The sequence below is a fragment of the Nomia melanderi genome, chromosome 9 (genome assembly GCF_051020985.1).
Source record: "Nomia melanderi isolate GNS246 chromosome 9, iyNomMela1, whole genome shotgun sequence".
Taxonomy (NCBI): Eukaryota; Metazoa; Arthropoda; class Insecta; order Hymenoptera; family Halictidae; genus Nomia; species Nomia melanderi.
The window spans coordinates 2332799-2352404 of NC_135007.1; the positions used below are offsets into that span (position 1 = coordinate 2332799).

Genomic DNA, 19606 nt, shown 5'->3' on the forward strand with positions numbered 1-19606 from the left:
AAAGTACTACTCAAGTACCTATACTTGATTACAACAAAAAGTAATAATCATGAAAAATTAAACAGAAATAGAAAATAAATAGTACCTAATACTATAAATAAATAAATACAACTTACATTATATTCACAGATCTAACAAGTAGATATATCAACATCGTTACCTATTAGTAAGAACATATGTTTACTTGTGCCCAGCTTTTTCCTCATCTGAATGTAGTACAAAAATTGTTATCAAATTCAACACTTATAATTATAAATTACAATTGAGAATTAACGATAGGTTAATTCAAATTCGTTACAAATGCATTAAAAATTATATACGAAAGAAATTTTGAAATATTTTCGTAATCATTTTCTCTATGCACAAAATCTTCGATTTCCTCCAATTATGTATAGTTAGTAATCGTACAACGTAATGATGCTTGTTAAAGATCAAATATAGATAATTGATTACATAGGAATGATGTAAGCATTAAGTATATAAACTATAGGTACTCGCAATCTTCAAATGTATGCATATCATGAAAGGTAAACAGAGAATGGAACAAAATTTATATCAGGCGTAACAGTATAACTGTTTGCTATCTGAAAGTCAAGTCAATGAACTGCTTCCATTTTTCTGTAAACTAGCGAGACACATTTCCTCCGCACGCTCTCCTGATCAATTTTTTTCTCTTTAAACTATCTACTATCTATCTACTGCCTACGAACAGGCTTTGCATAGCTTTCAATTATTTTTGTCATTGACGTGCATTAGTTCCGTTAGAAAGTGAATGTCAAAGGTTCGCGTTACATTTCACAGCACAAGGCAAGATAAGAAACGATGGCCTCGACTTGTTACACTTTTTTCCTCCAACGATTCACTTTTAAATAAGCCGTTCATACGAAATTAATGGTTGTTGGATTTACGAGACCGGACTATCATAATTATATGCGTGCAGCGACCATGTCGAGATCGTAATCACGACACTAGGTTTCCCTGGTGATAGTAGCCACCCAAGATAAACGCCCAACAAATTTCAGCTACTAACTTATTACGTTTTCACATACCCTGATAAAAGTTTATCACAGTGGATACGTAAGTACGTGGAAGCATAGACTGCCAATTAAAAATTTTTGATGATGTGCTTTCCATCGGTGATCCGCTTATAGTGAAGCGGATGCAAAAGAGTTTTCACACGGTCGTAATTATCTCATGTAGAGGAAGTCCGGGATAGTCCAACTACAGCGAAAAATTCACTACTACTGATATTGTAAAATTGAACGATTTAGAAAACTATGGAACTCATTTAAATAAGGCAAATTAATGTTGTAACTTCACGAAACAAAGATAGAGAAAATTGATGCAGTAGCAAACATCGATTTTGAAAATTTCTCGTTAAATAGAAAATCGAATAAAGATTATAGAATGTGTTTTACTTTATTTTTACATATTATAGCTTTAATCTAATAAACATGTAAAATGCATATAATACATCTATCCCCCGATTTACACGGTACTTTATTTACACGATTTCACTATAGCTGACGAGTGTGGCGTGAGCCCGCGCCACAGGCTTGGTGCGTTAAAAGGCATCGCGTTATTCAACTTTTTAGGCGCGCGAGCCGAGGGCAGATAGGCAAGCCGGAGTCTCGCCCCGACAGTCTCTAGCAAGTCTCTCGCCAGTCCTTTTCCGTGTCTCTCCCTAGTTTTCTTAACATTTTAAGTTATTTTAGACTTTGTCCCCTACAATTTAGTGCAGTAAATTTTTAGCAGCATAAAGATATACATCATTGTGTTTTTCATTTAGTTGGTGAAAAACAATTATAGTTTTGTAGCATTTTTATAATTTTACTAAAATTTTAGGGGTTTTACCATGCCAAAAGAAATTAAGAAAAAACACAAATGAAAAGAAAAGTTATATCTTTAGAAAGCAAAATTAAAATTTTAGATCGTCTGCGTAATGGAGAAAGAATAACAAATGTTGCTAAATTTTATTCCATGAATAAAGCCACAATAAGGACCATAAGAAAAAATGAAGATTCCGTTAGAAAAAGTGTAGCAGCTGGATCTTCTACGAGTATGAGCACAGCTTCATACGTAAGAGATGTTGCAATGGAAACTATGGAAAAAGCATTAATGATATGGCTAGAAGACGCCACTCAAAAGCGGATTCCAATTGATACCAATACAATTACAAATAAGGCTTTGAAGATTTATGAAAAAATTAAGAATCAGTTACCATCTACTTCTTCAGGTGAAAAGAAGCTGTCTTTTTTTGCAAGCCATGGTTGGTGTGAAAGATTTAAACGAAGACATTCTTTACATAATCTGAGATTGAAAGGTGAACAAGCATCTGCTGATTCAGATGCAGCGCAACAATATCCGGCAAAATTTGCTGTAATTGTAGCCGTTAATTCCTACACTCCTGACCAGGTCTTCAATGAAAAAATGCCAGAAAGAACCTATTTGACTAAAGCTCACAAACCAGCTTGTGGTCATAAAGCAGCAAAAAATCGTATAACAGTTCTTTTCTGCTGCAACGCTTCAAACGATCATACAATGAAACCATTAGTTATTAACAAATCAAAAACACCGCTCTTATTTAAAGGAATAAACATCAACAACCTTCCTTATTGGATGGCCAATAAGAAGGCTTGGGTTACTGCCACACTTTTTAATGAATGGTTTCATAACTTTTTTGTCCGTCAAAAGGTATTTAAGTAAAAAGGGGTTGCCTTTTTAAGCCCTTCTTTTAATTGATAATGCACCGGGACATCCTCAAGATTTACAACACAAAAATGCGCAAGTTGTATTTTTACCCAAGAATACGACTTCTTTATTGCAGCCGTTAGATCAAGGGATAATTTCGACTTTTAAGGCATTGTACATCAAGCGAACCTTCAAGTATATTTTAAAACAAATGGAAAATGATGAATCTCTCCCAATTATGGATGCTTGGAAAAAATTTGCAATCTTAGATTGTGTTAAGCATGTTGGAGTGTCATATACCGAGATTAAGCAATCAACGCTCAATGCCTGCTGGAAAAAATTATGGCCAAATGTAGTTGAAGGTGAAAATTCTAGATTACCATTGGAGCATACATATTCTCAGAAGGAGAAGGTTTCGAAGATTTTGCTGAGGTAGATATTGTAGAACTAGTGGCGGACAAAGAACTAGATGAGGATGATTTAGTTGGTTAATGAAACAAAGGATCGTGGCCCAAGTGATCCTGATGAAGAGGAGTCTGAACCAGTTGCGTTCACAGTAAAAGTCATCCGTGAAGGACTTGAATTAGGGCGAAAATGGTGTAATCATTTTCTATAAAATGACCCGAATGTTGAACGAGCTCTCCTATTTCAGGGAGATATTAATAAACGCTTAACTCAATATGAGGAGATCTATAAAGATTTGATCAAAAACCAAACACAATTGTTAATTACGGATTTCATTACCAAGGCTCGCCGATCTCAAATTGTTTCTAATGCATCTAACATTGAACTTGAATCGCATGAAGTACTATCGAGTGATGAAAGTGACATCATACCAACCAGGAATGGAAGATTAATAGTCTACGACAGCGATAACAGTAATTAAATTTTTGGTTCAATTTTTTAATTTATACTTCTTGTTTCTATATGTAAAATGAATTACATGCATATACCTTTATATTTTTATCATTTTATGAATAGACCGTTATTTTTATGTTTTTTGAGATACATTCAGTTTTATTTTACGTTGAAATAAATTACTGAATTATGCACATTTTAGTTTGTTTTCGATTTACACGGTTTTACGTATAAAAATCTACGATTTCGATTTACATGGTTTTCTAAGGAACCTATCTTCAGTGTAAATCGGGGGATAGGTGTAGTATATTCTCGAAGTAATCTTTATTATTGCAATTTTTGCAGAGCCAAAAAAATGTTTCTATTTCATAGTACCAAACACAATAATAAAGAAATTTATTTTAAATATAAAAGGTTAATTAATAGTTGAACTTTTAAATATAAGAAGCGCCGATTTGGTCAATGAGCGGCTCAATTATCGTAAAACCGTTTCATAGACCCGATCATACACATCCGAGACAGCATGACGGCAGGAGGGGTCTGTCGCTAAGTGTTTTATTTATGGTACTGATTAATTACCGTGTAATGACTTATATTGATGAATAGCACATTAGTGTCAAAAATACATGAGACGAAAGAAAGTTATAATACTTGTCATTTTACTGTGAACCACAATAACTGACAATGTCGTGACTGGAAAATGAAAGTAGCGAGGAAATTATAATATTATTGCATCGTGGCAGTCATCTACTATTTCAATTGCCCACAATTATTTACTGCAAAACAACAAAACACGGTTAAGAATATAACGTGATCACTCTCAATGAATTCTAAATTATATGTTCTTCAAGTTAATAATTTGTACAAATTATTGATTGATTTGTTCTCATTCTTATCTATGAAAAAGATGGATTGTGTCACTCTTTACTCTCGTATTAGCATTCAAAGAGTGTAATTACTTATATCATGTTGATTTGTTCTGTAATATACATATAGTATCTGCACACGCTGCACAGTGAGGTATTTGTCTTAGGAAACTTTCCAAAAAACAAATTTTTCTTTAGCAAAATCAATAAAATTTTGTTCCTATATTCCTAAGTGTGTGTGTACACACATAAATAAATAATTATATTAATAAAAATAATTGTAGGATATAGAGGTATATATGTAAAGTAATTCAGCCCTTTTTACAATTTTTGTTTTATGTTCTTTTAATACAAAATAAATACGGAAGTTAGTTATTTTTTCTCGACAAACCAAATATTTAATAGTCAGTAACTTTTTTATACCCCAAAATACCTCTTCCACTTTTTTTATTTTGATTATTGAACACTAATTTATACGATTTCTCAAAAATCACCTGCTAAGAAGTGCCAAGACTATAAATATTTAACATTTTATCGCAGATGATGATTGTTAAACCTGGTAAGTTTTGTTATTCATCTGAATCTTTTAATTCAGGAAGGAATTCAATTGTAAAATCTTTTACGGCATAGTTTTACATATTTTGCAAACTGAAAAATGTTATAAATATTTTTCCCTGAAATGAAAAAATTGTGAAAAGTGCAGTTAAAAATAAAAACATGGTCGTAATTGAACCTCGCAAACTTAATTGTAACTCTTCGATCTCATTGTTTTTAAACAATTATATTGAAATGATGTCTCTCATTTAATTTCGTTTATACACTTCATTGTGCAGATCTGTTTGTGAAAAAATTGAAAGTAGCAAAAAACATGGTATAAAAAATAGTTTTCATTAGTTTTCCGTCACAACTTTTCAGGTACTTTCGATAATATAATAAAAAAATGTTTCGAATGAAAATTCATCAGCTTTATATAATCTTTAAATTGTAATGTATAGAATTTGAAAAAAAATTTTATTTATAGAAAATCTAGGTCACCTTGACATTTTTCAAAATATTCTTAATTTTTAATTTTACATACTTGTAGCTGACGTCAATATAAATCAAACGACCTATAACATCATGATCTTAGATCCTATAATAACGCTAAAATATTGTTTACCAATTTTTCGAGCCAAATACCCCACTGTGCGTCGGTGTGAGAGGCCCTTAATATGTCGCGTAACGAACAGCGGCCGCCTCACCTTCGCGAGTCGCACTGCGGTACGAATTCGGCAATTGGGCGTTTTTTGAACACAAAACCAAACATGTAAATAAGTGAGAGCAACGAACGCGCGAATGAACGATACGAGTTGAGTTCGAAGGCGATAGCTCAGAGCAATAACACGAGGTCTTATAAGGTGATACGGAGTATTTTTGAAGCGTGATTTTGTCTGTTAATTGTAATTTGTGTATTTGTCTAATTTTATCTAATAAATATTTCGTAATACAAGATTCGAACTCCATATACAATTAAATGTGTAGTGTGTTATTGAATTTTTGTGAGTTCATTAAACAAAATTCCAGGTACATCTGGCAATTAGCTATAAATATTAGATTGTTTCGAAACGTATATTACATAGTGTGTTTGATATTAAATCAAATCAATAAAATCATCAACGACTGATTTATTAAAGTATCCTTAATTAAAGAAATACAAATACATGTATTACTTCTGTTCGTTGCAAACAAAACATAATTGGACATAGCCGAATACGAAAGGGTAAAAATTCCTCCAAACTAAATCCACCTTCGAATATTCCATTCGATAAATGTCTCGAAGAAACCCCTTTAAACCAAGTTTTAAGCCCCTATCGCTACTATTAAGGTAGTTACAACGTGGAATGCTATACATAGTTTATGCTTGATATTTTATGTGATAAAAAATTATGGAAAAAATCATAGTTATTCTAGGTGTGAATGTGCATTTCTGGGAAATTTTTAAGAATTTTAGATTGCAAAATCGATTTTTAAACAATTCGAGAGTATTATGAATGCTGATTATTTATTTCAATTATCAGAGTACCATTTTTATATTTCCGTGTAATTACCGTCTTATTACAGCGATTAATACTCTATTTTTTCATATTTCTCGAGTTGGGGGAACGCAGTTAAAACAAATAAAAACCAATATTTTCCTACATTGTCGGCCGAATTATGCATACCATCATATTCATATTTTTACAGATATTATAATTTATTATAGTTATTAACCTATAATTTTTCAGACTGTTTAAAAGGCTGTATGATGCTTAAAAATGTTATAAATTGATATTTCATTGCTTTGCTCAGAAGGTCAGTATCCTCGTACTACAGCAGTTAAGTAGCTATTCTATGCACTTTTACCCCTCCTTATTCAACTATGCCCTTTTAGTGCATATTGCACATAATCTCAAACAGCTTTTCATTAATGTGTTTATTATATTAAAAAATAATCTATTCTGAGTTACCCTTTTAGGTACTGATAGACTTTCCGTCAAGCTGTTTTTCAGTACCGCAGTATTCGACGCAGACAAATAATGCAGCACTGCAATTTGTGTTTGATAATGCTTTTCACTACACAGGACATTAAAATATAGTAGTTGTGGATTAAGAAATTATAATTTTGTCTTTTTTTTAAACGTAACAAGGTAATATGAACATATGTGCTTTAATAGTTAATAGAACAATTTTTGTAGTATGATATATTTTTAAGCACGATGTAACACATAATCTGATGTCACAATTTTGACACTCGTACCGTACGTTTCGTCTTATATCATTTTTTGAACTTACGATACAATTATAATGGCTTATCATTCAAAAAGGTAACATCCGCGAAAGGCACTATAGTGTCGTATAGTACTGTAGAGTGAATGAGAATGCGTGTAGTAGAGTGAGTAAGAACCGAGTGTGGGAATGGATGCAACTTCTAAAATATATTATCTAAAATATTGATTTTTACATATTAATTCTATTCATTTTAATGAATCCAGGATATTCCAAATACACATGAAGTTAATGCATGGTGACGAAAGAGTGTTTTAGAAGTTGTGTTCTATGTTATATTTTATATTTTATATTCTAGAAGTCTTTTTACAATACCTAAGAGGTTAATCAAGACGAATTATTGTACGATTAGAATTTCGACCGAACTGTCCGTTATTTAAAAAATGATTTTCAACTATTGTGTAACGGACTGTGAAGCCATGGGCATAAAATAAACGGAAACTGTGTGGATATGAAACTGTTTTAAATCGATGTTGTCGCCTTGATGGCTGCAAAATGAATGTCATGAGAAGGGCACTGTTTAATCGAAAGATCCCTCTTGTCAGCGAGGCTCTCGTTGTGTTTATTGCACCTTGACACTCGAGAACGCTTTTCTTTAACACTAAAAGTGCTAGATGAGTCAAAATGACCATTTCTGATTTCTTCTTTTTGCAATTATTAAAAAGATGACAGATGTTTCTCTGAGAAATTATTAAGGAATTTGATTTATCAATATGCAAACTATAGAGGAATTTCAAAAAGGCAATTTAATTGCTCGGTAGTTTTAACGTTAAGAAGGCACGCATTGACGAAAGGCAGACGATCAGCGTTGAACTTTCCCCTCGTTTAGATTTTCTTACATTATTGATATTTTCTTAAAATATTTCTTACATCCTTATTATGTCTCTACAGTAATTCTTCCTTCATTTTTCATATGTATTTGTAATCCCTTGATTAATTAATTTCACTACTTTCTCATTTTATATAATTGAGTCCATTACAGAAATTGAATAATTATAAACTTATTATATTTATGTATTCCATAAGTGTGTTATATAAAAACAAATGAACTTACCAAGAACGATTGTTTCATAGATGTGTACCTATATTCTAATTCATATTTTATAAGCGAGTGTACGGTCACTTATCGATGACTGTGTACATACTATTCTATAAATGAAAATGTTTCAACGGTTTAGAGGTTCATTTTCTTACTTTTAAATGCCACATTTTTGATACCTTAAATAATGAAATTCTTAGTAAGCAAATGTCAACTTTCTTTGGTTCTAAACTTAGTAATTGAAAATACAATTTTTTTTATTAATAAAAACTTCCAAGTAAGCATTACTGAATTTACATATTGACATTACTTGAAACATATTTTTAAAAAACAAAATCTTATGCAAAATCAAATATTTTATCAAACTTCGACGCAAATGTGAACTTTGACCTATGAATCTTAAAAGAACAGAAATTAGAAATGTTTATAATACTGTAGTATCTAGAATATTTATTGTAGGATGAATGGTTTGTTGTGCGTGCGTAAGGGCGACCAGGTCGTATTGCGACGGACCGGCGCCGGGATGTTTGAAAAATAGTGTGACTGCGTTTAGACAATCTCGAGTGGCTGAAAGAATGCGAGGAAGACTGTCTGGAACTGAGCGACTGAACCGTGAGAAAAGCGTGTACGTGACTGCGTGAATTTTGACTATGGACGAAAGATGCGAGTGAGAAGGGTGCAAGGGTGAGAAAGACAGAGCGAATGGGGGTGTGTGTTAAAAGCGAGTGGAAATGCGTGCATGAGGACATTTTGGTGAGCGACAGCGGAGAAGAACATTTTGGTGCGAGAGTCGTGTGTTGTCTTTTTACGTGTTGTCCGTATTGTTTTCTTCATCTTATTAAATATATATTGTTTTCCTAATTCTCTTTTTACTGAAGATCCACATTTTCAATATCATCTAATAGTAAACCACCACACTATAATACCGATTTCTGCCCCTAAAAACATTTCTTGGAACCATTGACTTTTGAAAAGTAGTACTAGTGAGAATATCAATTCTAATTATGATTATACAATTTATTTCTATATCGATTCTGCATGCATTCCTATATCAGTTGTGAATCAATACATCGAGAATGTACGTAGGGTACCTCAAGACTAATGGTATGATCGCGCAGAAAATTATTCTATAAGAAAAGGCAAAGAAAAGAATAATGTACTTATTAAAAGAACAAAATACTCTTGTAAAAACTTGTATTATGTATTATAAAAATTTGTCGAGTACGTGTAGAGATATAGCTTATCACAAAATAATAAGGTATAAAATGACACACATTTTGAACTTTCAATGAGACCAGAAAATACAAAAATATAGCTTCAAAAAGTCAACTCTCAGAGTGTTTTCAAGGTTGAAGCATTTCTAACAACGAGAACAAAGAAAATTTTACTGAAACATTTTTACTAAATAGTAATCTAAATACTTTCATCGATGAAATTCCTATATTTATTTCAAGGAATCAATTCCCTTTTTTTTGTTCATTCATTTTGCTCCGATTAAAATAAAATAAATTTTTATTTATTCAGATTAGTCCTTTATCTGCACATAAAGTTCTTAGAATTAAAAATACGCAATGAAATTGTGTGATTTACCACTGTTGTGTACGCGTTTTCTATTCGAAAATCTTATAGGGAAACCCGTACGTCGCACGCCGACTTAACTTTGTGCGAACTGTTTGGAAAGTGGACTGTATCTAATTACTTCAGTGAAAAATACTTTAGTGTTTATTTTTGGTTAGTTCAATAATACTCGTCAGCGGCGAGAGTGTACAACGATGTCTATGTTCCGTCTCGTGTCTAGTTCAAAATTTTTCTTGTGTCTCTCGTCTCTGTACCTTGCGTGGGTTTTTATAAACCTTTTTTGGTAGAGGTGTACAAAATTTGTCTGAGTGGGAATCAACCGGTGATCCTGGAGGGGGTTGCCGATTGCAGCCCCCGGGTGACCCACGCAAGGGTCTTGAACGTTCTTGACACTGACCACAGCGAGTAATAAAACCAAGGATCGCCTCGACTTCTGGCAAACAGATGTAAGTTAAAGTTACGGTAAATCTACAAACTGGCAAAACGTGCCGAAGCAACTACGACTAAATTATTAAAGTAACGGTTCCTTGGGCTTTTATTTCTGCTATGGTAAAAAATACTCAGGGCTCCAATGTGCCTCGCAGAAGGTGTCGTCAATAACCCTCCTAAAGAGATTTAGCGACGCGACAACCACAAGTTGCTTGAGTGCTATTTTCGAACCAGAAATACTTATCTATAATTCTGTATATGTGTCTGGAGTTTTGATTTACACTTCACAGGATTATATGAGTCATAAATTTCTCTTCGATAAGAAATAACCAATTGGTCGTTTTATCAGAGAATTACTTATATCCTTTGGCGTATTTTTTATTTCCTCTATAAGATCGTATAACATCTTACTATCGACAATTTGGAGGAAACGCAAAAGGTTTTTCATTCCACTGTAGGTACAAATTCATTTTTAAGATAATAAATTGATAATAGCAGAAAAAGTTTTTACTTTGATCTGTGGACAATGAACAATATTGATTTTTATTAAATTAATCTAGAAATTTTCATCACGAGTCTCACTCTCCATTGTATGACAAGGTGTATTGTTCTGTATACGAGTAGCTCAGAAGCCAATGCGGTTAAGCCCAGAAAACAAAAATTGAGAAAATTAATGTTTTGGCATCTGAAATTATTATACAACATATTCAAAAGCTATAAAAGGAAGGGCTTTCTGACTTAAAAAAAAACGAAGAAACGAGTAAATCCTTTAATAACTAAAAAGAATGTTATTTATTCCATAAAAATTTACAACATGCAGAAAATATTAAAAATGGACTTAATCGTATTGGCTTCTGAGCGACTCATATGATGAAATATACTAAAGCATTGAGGTTCTATTAATATGCAATTTCTTTGTTGCACAAGGAGTAAGTATTTAGTAACTTACTTCGTATTCTATTATTCACCGAGTCGCAATCAGTTCCTGATAGTTAACACTAAAACTACCACGCACTTACATTGACTTTTTAAAATTCCTGTATAGAAATGTTAAAATTTATAATTCAGTTTGCATATTGCTAAATCAATTTCTTTAATAATTTCTCCGAGAAGTATCTGTTATATTTTTACGAATTGCAAAATAAAAAATCAGAAATGGATCATTTTGACCGGTCTGGTACTTTTAGTGTTAACATTAAGCATATCAGGAACCAATCAAATAACCGTACAATTAAAATGTTAATCATCTTAAAACGTATTAAGAGATTACATAAAAACTTGGTTTATCTCACTTTTATTCAAGTGTAGATGGACATTTTATTGTATAGCAGCTCCCACCGACTGTGTGAATTGATCTGTGATTATTCGCAGCAAGTTCAATTCACTTATACTGCTAATAAAGTACAATAAAATCAAATAAAATAGAAGTGTAAACACTTCAACAAGTCACTGTCAGTAAATAATGTCGCAAATTTCTTGCTAGTGTATCTGCACCTTTAACCTTTTGACCATTGAATAGCTTCAACCGAAACGTTCCGGGTGAACGGAACATTTTTTTGTTTAACTTACCATTTGAAGATCGATGGACTCTATTAACCCCTTATAATAACGTATCAGACTCATGGTGAAAATTTTGAACAGAATTTAACAAGTACAAATGTTACTCAATTCCCATAATTTCAAATTAAATATTATTTTTCTGTTATCAATTATTACACTTTAGAACACACATGGACATCGACTATGCCTAGACTTTTCCTTTTTTCCCGAATAAATTATTAACGACAAAGTAGTTGTATCGATCATAGTTAAGAAATAAATCGTGCGGCAAGAGGTTAATTCATATAAGGCGTAATTAAGTTGTAATTATAACTCCTCAGTTTCGCCAAATTAAATAATCCTAAGGAAGACGTATATTCATTTCACATGTTTACAATTGTTATTGTGGTACGTGCAAAATCAAAAAGATCGAGAAACACAAATATGCATGCGTAGTCCGCAGCGATGACTTTCGTTAAACGCATATATGCGTCCATAGCTCTCAAAGGGTTGAAATTCGAAGAAGGAAAAAAAAGGATCGCAGCCGGTAGGATTCGAACCTACGCTCCCAGAGGGAATCTGATTTCGAGTCAGACGCCTTAACCACTCGGCCACGGCTGCTCACCCCTTGTGGACTGCTCGCGTACTAAGGGTGACCAACCACAGCAACCCCCAATGCTTATACGTATACATAATTCTAAAAATACTTTTACGTATTAATTATTTACCTGTAATATGGATGGAAGTATCATTATTTCATTATTGACCGCTTTATTTAACGGCAGAATTGATTTTTTAATAATAATAGTGTTAGAAATGTTCAAAACGTGCGCCAAAGTTCAAAGTATTTATTCTTTGTTCGTAATCGATAACATTTGTTTATTTACATTGACCTGCTTCATTCTCTCTCAATGTTGTTGAAAATAAAATCTATTCTGTTTAAAACATTTCCTTCATTGAACGTACTTTATTAAATGAATATCAGCCCATTATAAGAATGATTTATTTAAATAAAGTTTATTTAAAACATACTTCGTTTTATCACATATTAGAGTTCGTGAGTTGTACTACTTGTTTTAGAAAATGAAACAAATTTACAGTAATTTTCGGGCGAGCTATTTTTCTCTAATGATTTCATTAGAAAGGACAGAAATTATGAATCTGAAAGTGATATACTTATGAATATGGACACTATACTGAACAATATTATTGTAACTGCTATTTCTATTTACTGCTATACAATGTTACTACAATAGTAACAAAACAGTACAAAAATAGTAACTAGAACTTCTTTGTAAATTGATACATTAATTTAGATTAAATATAATACAAAAGTTGTTATTGTTAGTAGAATTATCTAATTTCTGTTATATGATTCTTCTTAGGAGTTACAGTTTGTTTCTTATATATTGAAAAAAAAATAATTTTTTACTTTCCATTTCTACTTAAATAGCCAACATCTTGTGAAAAATTGATGTTTTTGACATTAATTATAACGATCTAGAAAACCTACTTCACGGAATTTGCTATAACTATTAACATTGATTCTAAAAGGAAACTTGAAGACCCTATAAACAAAAGTAAATACACGTATAGTTCAAGATGTTTCACAAATTTTGAATAAAACTTCTTTCAGAAAAAAATTGTTGAAATTCGCTTTCTCTTTCCTTATTTCAGAAACTTATATATAGTTCCTTAAATATGCTGTACGATTTATGTGAGAGGTTTTTTAAAACTATAAAACTTCAAACTAGGAAAACTGGACTAACTACTTGGGTATAAATCATCATTATTACTACATAACAAGCCGTTATTATACAAAGTTATAATAATACCTATCTGGACCAATGGGATCCAATTATGGTGCTCTGCAGAAAATGTCTAATACTGACGTAACAGTACGGTCCCAGTATAAAGTACGAAAGTCTGCACGTTGATTTGTGAGTGAAAACTTTTTATTCGCGAACTTATCATTATAATTTGCGCATTTATAAGTAAATTTATGGAATAAATCACACTTACTTTGAAGAAGCTTTAATGTTCTCGTTAGTTTAATCAAAGTGTATCGGGAATTTCTTCATTCACTCTGACAAAGGAACAGCGAAAAGAAATTTCGTTTAGAATCTGAACATTTTTAGTTTTTAATTATCTTGAAGATGCTAATTATAAAGATGCCGGGACAAAAATATAAGCAAAAATATGCAACGAAAATTAGAGCAAAACATATATATACATATATAACATATAAACAATATATATATATATATATATATATATATGAAGGCATGACAAACGAACTAGGAAATATTTGAGGAACTCAATTTTAATGTTTTTAAAAAAAACTTTATAAAATACAAATAATGCAATTTTGTGTACAGAACTAGTCCTAACCGATTTACACAAATAAAAGCGTTCAAATTTTATTATAAACCACTTCGATGCATACGTTATATATTTAAACTAAATTATCTGAACAAAGAAAGTAAAAAAATTGTTTGATAAGAAAAATAGACAAAGAATTCAGAGAAAACCAAAAGTGCTACTCAAACCAAAATTTATCTCACATGCAGTGAAACATCGCGATGTACAAATACTTTTCTCAGATTAAAGTTGAAAATTTATTAAGGCTGATGAATTCTTAAGGCTTCCTTAATAATTCAAAAGTGAACATCTTCAACTAACAACCAAAGTTTTACCTCAGACCCAATTGAAAATTTAAAAATTTTATTTGATAAGGAAATACCAATTACTAGAGCGAATCGACTTAATAATTTTATAGTTTATAATATTTATTAAAATTAGAAAATAATATATATCTTTATTATTACAATAAAAAAGTTTTAATAGAAAATATGGCCATATACAAACAGTGATTAAAGTTAAAGGAGAAAGTACAAAATATTAAAACAAAATAAATAACGTAAAACGTAAAAATAATGAAAGCCTATTGAAGTTCTACTACAAAAATCTATTCGATTTTATTTACACCTGTGTGTTTGTACTTATTTTATAATTACCCTTATACAAACTAAGTTATATTATTCCATAAAACCATTTTAAAAACTTTTTCCATAAATGCAAAGAAAAGTTATTTAAAGAAGTCACTAAATTTTTAACTACACATTCAATACAGTATTACACAATACGCAATATTACACGAAAACAGATTATAGAACTACCTCAACGAACTGCCTAACGATCTATTCAATACCTAATAATATCCGAAGGTTAAAGACAATCAAACTTCATCACCTAACAATTGACCTATAAAAGTATAAAATAGAAAACATGTGAAAAGGGAGTGCACCAGTGAATGTTTTCCATGTGCAGATTACAACAAAACAAAATGCCACATCCATTTCAAATCATTTAACCGATTACTGATCAAAAATATCTTAAATCTTATTCACAGCGCCGAATTGAATACATTGTTACATTTTTTGTGTCAAATTCATTATGACCAAAAATACTAATTTTAAAACATTAAATACTTCTGCAAAGATATCTAACTTAACAAAAAGAATTTCAGTGTTATAAAACACTACGTGAATGAAGTGAAACAAAAATCTGAATTTTTGGGTATGTTAAATTGATGCCATAATAAAATCTACGTTTCACTTTCGGACAATCAAGTATTTAATATTTCATTTTGTTAATCTAATGAACTAGGGACCACAATAACATAATGTTTATGTAAGTTAATGACGCGTAACATGAAACACTATAATATATCAAAAAATAAGTAACTTATATGAACCATTTATGTTGAAATTGGCTTAAACCGACTTAAAAAAGATAAAAAAAACATTAAAAAATTATGTAAAATTGTAACTATTATAACGATTAACTTGACTTTTTTAAGAAATCGGCTTATGCCACTGTAAAAAAAATGGCTCGTATATCAGGTACCGTGGGAAACACTTCATTAGTAATGGAAAACGGTCGTATCAATAGTTGAACATCAGTTGCAAATTTGTTCTTGAATACGAAGCATGTTTGGAAATGTGTAAAATTTTCTAAAAGACCAGTTATTATTAAACGTGTTTCTTTTTCAGTGTTCAAAAGCAACTTCCTATAAATTTATAAGAATAGTTATTATTTTTTCTAAGTTATGTTCCTATTAGAATAGTCACTATTTTTCTACCGAAATACGTATATACATAATATGAAACACATTCCAGATTGTGTGCATATTCTTTGTTAACGTTAGAGAGTATTATATTACATGTTTGTTTTATGGCGACAATTGCAAACATGATAGTAATGAAGAGAAAAACATATACAATACATTATGTTTACCGAGAATTCTATAGTACCGTTTCTTATTTGGTACTGTAAACAACGTACAGAAGAAAAAAGATTAACATGATATATGTACATTCAGAAACGTGAAAGATTTGCTTATTTACTCTTTTTAATTCAATAATGCATTTCTCGTGGTAAAAATGAGTTTGTATTTGTACGAAGTATTTGTCCTAGATATTCCATATTGGAAACCACTTCTTCAATTCGTTATTTTTTACTCTATTTACATTTTGTACTATTGCCTTAAGACATTAAAATTTTTACATTATTATCAATTAGCGTATGAATTTTTATTAATTCCTTTGTATTTTGATGTACGCTTCATTGAAAAAATGCATATTTTTCATTTTAACAAGCTTTTAAAATCAGATATTCCATATTAGGTATCATTGCCCTGAAATTTATTCACACAATTATCTCCGCAACTATTGATTATTCAAAAAATATTTGAAACGAAACTTATTCTGTTTGCAGAAAAAATAATGAGCAATCGATTTGCCTTGGTGCAAATGTCTCCAAGATTTCAAATAGTGCTGCATTTGTAAATAGAATTAGCCAGGCTTGTTGCTCATTCAAAAATGAATTCATTAACCTATGAATTGGTTTTCGGAGGTCATTCAAGATCATACATATATACATATTGTTTTAATTTAATAATTTTATTTAAGTTACATTCCACTTTTACTATTATAGAAACGACAGTGTTTCAAACAATCTCAATCAAATATGTAACATTACTTTTTAGACATCCCACAATAAAAATAATGTAATTAAAAAATGTCTATAATCAATCTTAATTTTTGTTACATTTCATATAATATGATGAAAATAACTTATACACTTTCATTTATAAACCTCAAAATGACTTTTAGCATATTGTGAAAATAAAAGACAAAAAATTCTTGTTATGCCGTCACATATAGTGCACTTTATATTAATCAATTTTGGTACTTAACTTTTTTTTGTATTTCGTGTGTTATAGATATCTCAAAAATTGTGTGAAATTCCCTGCATATCTTTATTGAATAAAGTATTGAACAGGCCATGTAATTATGAATATGAAAAGAAATAAATAATAATTTTTCAAATGAAATATGTTTAAATCTTTAACACTAAAACTACAAGACAGATCAAAATGATCAATTTTCGATGTTCTCGTTAGGATTACTGAAAAGATGGCAGACGTTTCTTTGAAAAATTATTATGAAAATTCATTTTGTAACACGCAACGCGAATTATAAATCAATCTCAATCAAATCTCAATAAATGCACTTTTAAAGTATTTATAAACCTGCCTAAAAAAGACCTTAACTTTCTTATTAATTTCAATTGAGCTCATTTAACTGATTTTATTAAAAACTTCGTTTTATACAAACACGAAAGATATTTAATGAATTGCAAATAACCCCAATTCAAGATTTACTAAACAACGAAAGAAAACATAAACAAAGTAAAAGGCAATGCGTTACTAAGGAAAAAGTGGGAGATCTCTCCATTCGGTTGGCTTTGTAAGTATTAAGAAAGGTCAGTTTCACTACTTGATAGTACACGTGGTAACACAATACATTCCCAATTATTTTCCTCTGATTTATCGCTTTTGATTACTAAAGAATTGTCTACAAAGGAGCTAACTTCACACTGCAGACCTATATTTAACATCTAAACCATCCATACTAACTTCGTCTGTTGTGTGTGTTTCTCAATACTACTTTCCAATCATCTTTAACATGTCTTACAACTCATCTGAATTTAAATCTGTTCATTTCCATGTTTCTTCCACCGAACGTTTTAAAATAACCAACTTCGAATTAATTCGCACATCCACGTTACGAGTTCCTTAGGAATCGAATTGGTTGACCTGACATCAACACAAGATCGGCAACGTGAATGAGCTCAGTCACCGGTAGACTTTGTGTTGGCTAGTGTACTCGCCAGCTGCTAGCTAACTGTAAAATGGCAAGTTCCGCCATTCCGTTGGTTGGAAAAAGGACGAGGAGGCGTCTCGAGAACCGTGTGGCGCACCAAGGTGATCGTACGGCCTTGTGTCACGTGTCCGTCCATTAGCAGCGCTATATGTAGGCTATGAGCAAGAAATTGAGGGTTCACGCATTCACCACTAGCAAGGAAGTCCGAGGGAACTGTTCCTGTAGATTCTACAGTGTAGAACATCCTACAAGACATAGTCGTGCTTCGATGCGCTTTCACCAGACCATGTCACAGGTTTTAATGTTTATTAGAAGCAATCGTGTTTCTGTTCTATACAATGCCGCGTCGCTTGATTCCTGTTTGGGTCAATAATCTCTTAGCATGTTGATCAGTAGCTTCTATGATAAGCTATAATTTAGATAGTTCGATGAAATAGAGTTTGAAAGTGAGAGAAACTCGTCCAATCTTTATCTCTTTTCCGGGACAGTTTTTATCAATAATTGAATGGAACTGTCAGCTTTTATAAATAAGTTATTTGCCGAACTTTTGACTTTGAAATCATTAATTTTCTGTTTTAAATTAACTTTGTGCATTAATATTTTAACTTTGTTTCAAAAATTTAATTTTAACAGTTAGTTCGAAACATATTCGATTAATAAAAGTTCTGGAGAAACATTTACTTCTGAACAGATACTTAGGGATAAAATATAAAAGTTAAGAATTTTTTTTCTAATTAGCTTTATTGTAGGAGTTGGAACGAGGATAACCATGAGTCTGACTGCACTTTTGCTAGCGGAGATTAAATGTTCCTATTTAAGTAAAGCTTGCTTTTACTTTTAAGAGAATAAAGATTTCTTATTGCCACAAAATAGTACGAAATAGAAGTATTTGTAAATACACTGCATTTTATAACATTTTTCTCGAAATAAAAAAAATAGTTGTCTTAAAGTTATAATTATTTCCCCTGATTTTTAAGTTAGGAAGAACAACGTTACAAAACTGTAGATTTCGAAAATATTTTAGGAGTGAACAAAAAAATTATCATATCCCGCCTCTAGTGTAAAATAATTTTAAATTATTACTTTATTTACCTATCACATTTAACGAATTATTAAATTGCTTAAGTATCTGTACATTAAAAGATATTAATTACATGCACGCCGAAGAAGAGAAGACGTGGATACAGAGAATTCTAATAAATAATTACTTCGACACATTACACCTATTCATCATAACATATTTATATGCAATGATAAACCTAGTGTCAGTATCTGTTTATGGAGATACACAAAAATTTCTAAGCTGAACATTGAAAAAATAAAATAAAATAATTTTAAACGTAAAAACGAAGCATATGCAACAAAATGGGATACAATTATTTACACGTATCACGCTAATAATGCCTTCGTCCTGAACATCATCTGGGATACATATACAAGTGAGCCCAACCTTGACATTCTAACCACATAATCAGTCTTTCCGTAGTTTAACAAAACAAACGACTACAGAAACTATATTCAGGGACAACATCACCTTCCTTTCAAAAATCTTTGTTCTTATTTTAGGAAAG

At 31.1% G+C, this 19606-nt stretch overlaps 1 non-coding gene across 1 annotated transcript; it reads right to left on the reverse strand.

Annotated features, from left to right (window-relative positions):
• Positions 1-12344: 12344 nt before the first annotated feature.
• On the reverse strand, positions 12345-12426 carry TRNAS-CGA (transfer RNA serine (anticodon CGA)). Its single transcript has one exon. It is a non-coding gene; the product is annotated as a tRNA-Ser (tRNA).
• Positions 12427-19606: the final 7180 nt, after the last annotated feature.